Source organism: Chrysochloris asiatica, unplaced genomic scaffold, assembly GCF_000296735.1.
Source record: "Chrysochloris asiatica unplaced genomic scaffold, ChrAsi1.0 scaffold00135, whole genome shotgun sequence".
Taxonomy (NCBI): Eukaryota; Metazoa; Chordata; class Mammalia; order Afrosoricida; family Chrysochloridae; genus Chrysochloris; species Chrysochloris asiatica.
The window spans coordinates 9,130,341-9,134,595 of record NW_006408653.1 but is presented as its reverse complement, the minus strand read 5'-3'; the positions used below and the strand labels follow the sequence as shown (position 1 = coordinate 9,134,595).

Below are 4,255 nucleotides of genomic sequence, written 5' to 3'. Positions count from 1 at the left end.
AAGAGAAGTTATCTGGAATTCCTGGACTGAATTCTTGGACTGGTTTTAAGTAGTATAGATTACAAAGAAGAGGATGGCCAAGGCTATAACCTTGGTAGGGCAAATGGGGAGTTTAAAAAACAGTATAAGGAATTTCTGTTTCTGGCCAATATGGAGTAATAGGGTCAGATTTACCATCCCACTTGAAATAATGAAAAAACAGACAAAATGTATCAAACAATGGTTTCAAGACATTGGGCATTAGACAAGGAAGAATAGTGATCTCTAAGAGACGGGAAACAAAAACTCTCTCAAAAGCAGTGTACACTGCTTTTAAGAGAGTTTTTAGTCTGTGGCACAAGTAAAGGTATTCCTCTGGTCGCCTTGATTTAGGATTTGAAGCCAGGATTTTGAGGACAAAATCAGATAGAGTTCATCAAGCAGGAAACAGAGAGGAGCAAGCTAAACAAATATAGGACTTCAGGGAGGGGTCTGCAGAGGGCCCCTTAGAGAATTCAACTTAGTACTGGTCACTGGGATCAATATGTAAGAAAGCCACTCACTCAAAGCCAGGAAAAGAACCCACCACAAGATTAGTATATAATTCTGAGTCCTCATATAAGACTGGTTTCCTGTACCGTTTCTGTGTTCCTCTCCCCAACACACAGATTAGGGAACCTCATAGTTCACAAATTATAAACTAACATAATTAGAAGAGTTTTGCCTCAAAAATGAGCAAATATCACTAGACTAAATGCTACTCTGGTAGTACCCAATAAAATCTGACCTAAAGGGATCAAACTGTTTCCATGTAATTTAACAACATCCCACAACAAAGCTCAAGAATATTTAAAGGAATAGGAAAATGTCAATTTTACCCAACAAGATAAAATTACAATGTCTGGCATCCATTCAAAAATTACCAGATACACAGAGAATGGGAGAAATAATGATCCATATTAAGAAGACAAATTACAATAGAAACAGAGTCAGAAGTTATGCAGATGATAGAGTTAGCAGAAGAGTACTAGTGTAACACTGCAGGATAAACACTGGACTACTAACCTCAAGGTCAGTGGTTCAAATCCCCCAGCCATTCTTTAGAAACCCTATATAGAGTTGAAAGCAACTTGACGACGCTAAACAACAACAACAAATAGTAGACAAGGATATTAAGGCATGCATTCCAAACATTATTACTATATCAGAGGAAGGATTGAACATGTAAACTAGAGATATGAAAAGTATAAAAAGATTCATATCAAACTTCTAAGGATGAAAACTTCAGTGTCTGAGAAGAAAAATACAATTGGTAGAACTGACTACAGAAAGACATTGTAAAAGAAAAGATTAGCGAATGAAATAACCTAGAAATTTCTTGCTGTTGTTAAGTGTCATCGAGTCAGTTCCAACTCATAGCAACCCTGTATAATGTTTCCGAGGAGCAGCTGGTGGGTCTGAACTTCTGATCTTGTAGCTTCCAGTCCAGTGATGATCCTACAGTGCCACACCAAGAGTCCATAGACACTATCAAAAGTGAAAACACAGAAGGAAAAAAATACATTAGGAAAACAAAGTGTACATGTAAACGGTATACCACTTTAAGCAGACTCATATAAATGTCATTTGTGTCCCCCAAGAAGAGAAGAGATGGGAAGACAAGAAAAACGATTAAAAGAAATAATAAACAATATTTTTCCAAATTTGAAAAATGCTATAAACAAAGATCCAATAATCTCAACAAAGTTCAAGCACAAGAAATATAAAGAAAACTATAGCAAGTACATTAAAATAATTGATACAGATAAAGTCTTTAAAGCAGCCAGAAAAAACACCATAACTCAAATGCATTAATTCTTCTCCGAGCTTCCTTATTCACTGTCCAACTTTTGCATGCATATGAGAGCATTGAAAATACCATGGCTTGGGTCAAGCGTACCTTAGTCCTCAAGCTGACAACTTTGCTCTTCAACACTTTAAAAAGGTCTTGTGCAGCAGCACATTTGTCTAATGCAGTGCATCATTTGATTTCTTGGCTACTGCTTCCATGAGTGTTGATGGTTGATAAAGGAAAATTAAGTTTTTGATAACTTCAATCTTTTCTCCATTGATAAGGATGCTGTTTAGTGGTCCTCCAGTGGTGAGAATTTTTGTTTTCTTTACAATGAGATGCTATCCATACCAAAGGCTGTGGTCTTTGATCTCCATCAGTGTTTTAAGTCCTCTTCACATTCATCTAGGTTACAAGATACAAAATCAGTAAATTCAAAATGTATTGTTACTAGGGTTCTAGTTCATGCCTGTACAGGTTTATTCAAAACAAATCGTGTTTAAATATGTCTCTGCTTTCACTTTGCACAAGACATATTAACAGCATTCAAGAGCAACGATGTCAATTTGAAGACTAAGGTGTGCCTGACCCAAACCATGGTATTTTCAATAGCCTCATGTGCATGTGAAAGTTGGACAGTGAATAAGGAAGCCCACAGAAGAATTGATGCATTTGAGTTGTGACATTGGAGAAGAATATTGAAAGTACCCTGGACTGCCAGAAGAACAAACAAATCTGTGTTGGAGGAAGTACAATCAGAATGCTCCTTAAAAGCCAGATGGAAAAACTTCGTCACTCATACTTCAGATGTGTTATTGAAAAGGACCAGTCCCTGAAGAAGAACATCATGCTTGGTAAAGAGGAGGGTCCGTGAAAAGGAGGGAGAACCCCAATGAGATGGACTGACACAGTGGCAGCAGCAATGGGCTCTAGTGCAGCAGTCCCTGTGAGGATAGCATAGGACCCAGCAGTGTGTTGTTCTGTTGTACATAGATAGGGTCCCTATAGGTTGAAACCAACTCAATGGCACCTAACAACAACAACTGCCATCAGCGATTGCCTGCAGACAAGTTCTCTCAGTACACATTAATAGGGTTTCTTCAAAAAAAGATGAATATTTGTGCCCCAGGAGGGAAAAAGATTTGGGGACCAGGACTAATAAAACCCAAAAGGACATTTTTCCACATCACTGAAGCTTTGCAACAAGTTTTAAAGGAAATGCTGTCCCACGTTAAACAGCAGTTTTTGGATGTACCAAGTATTTTTTTTTTAATCTGGGGAAACTCCCTGTCCCCCACCTCCCCTGCCGCCGTGTACCATCAAGAGTTGCCATGTCCAGCTATGCGTATGGGCAGGGCTGCCCAGGAGCTGCAGGACAAGCACCCAGAGGTCCTCCAGGTAGCTACTGCCCTAGGCACCCCCTTGGTGGAAAGCAATATGGAAGTGGGATACCCCCTGGAGGCAGTTTTGGGGGTCCTTATGGACCACCAGCTGGTGGAGGATCCTATGGGCATCTTAACCCTGGGGGACTCCCCTCTGGAATGCCAGGAAGACCATATGGTGGTGCATCCCCTGGGAAGCCCCTACAGTCAGCCTCCTCCAAACTCCTATAGTGCCTGGACCTTATGGGCAGGGACTTCCTCCAGGTGGCGCCTCTCCCAGCATGGATCCTGAGGCCACTCCTGGTTCCAGTCAGTGGACTCTGATCACAGTGGCTACATCTCTATCAAGGAGTTGAAGCAGGCCCTGATCAACTCCTATTGGTCTTTGTTCAACGGTGAGACCTGCCTGATGATGATAATTATGTTTGACAAGACCAAGTCAGGCTGCATTGATGTCTACCATTTCTCAGCCCCGTGGAAATTCATCCAGCAGTGGAAGAACATCTTTCAGCAGTATGACCGGGTCTGCTCTGTCTCCATCTGCTACAAGGAGCTGCAGCAAGCTCTGTCCCAAATGGGCTACAACCTGAGTTCCCACTTCACCCAGCTCTTGGTATCCTGCTACTGTCCTCGTTCTGCCAGTCCCTCCATGCAGCTGGAGTGATTCATCCAGGTGTGCACATAGCTGCAGGTGCTGACTGAAGCCTCCAGGGAGAAGGACACAGCCGTAAAGGGCAACATTCGGCTCAACTTCGAGAACTTCGTCACCATGACAGCCTCTCGGATGCTCTGACCACACTAGCTCTCCTTCTCTGCCCTAGCACTCTTAGAATCTGGGTTCCCTCACCTGTGCTGTCCTGTCAGATGAGCCCAGTTTCTCCACAATGGATTCTGACCAAACAGAAGAGACATTTGCCCACTGGACCATTGTATTTGATTTCTCCACCACCACCTATGCCTACAAGTCCTGTGTATGAACTTCGAGCTGCTGGAGGCTGTTCCTGCTTGGGGCACTTGGACAGTCTGCTCTCTTGATATCTTTGGCCAGGCTACCGCTTTCCCA

The 4,255-nt window shown here is 42.3% G+C and overlaps 1 pseudogene; it reads left to right on the top strand.

Annotated features, from left to right (window-relative positions):
• Window positions 1-3,141: 3,141 nt before the first annotated feature.
• On the top strand, window positions 3,142-3,985 carry LOC102836742 (annotated as a pseudogene).
• The last annotated feature ends 270 nt before the right edge of the window (window positions 3,986-4,255 follow it).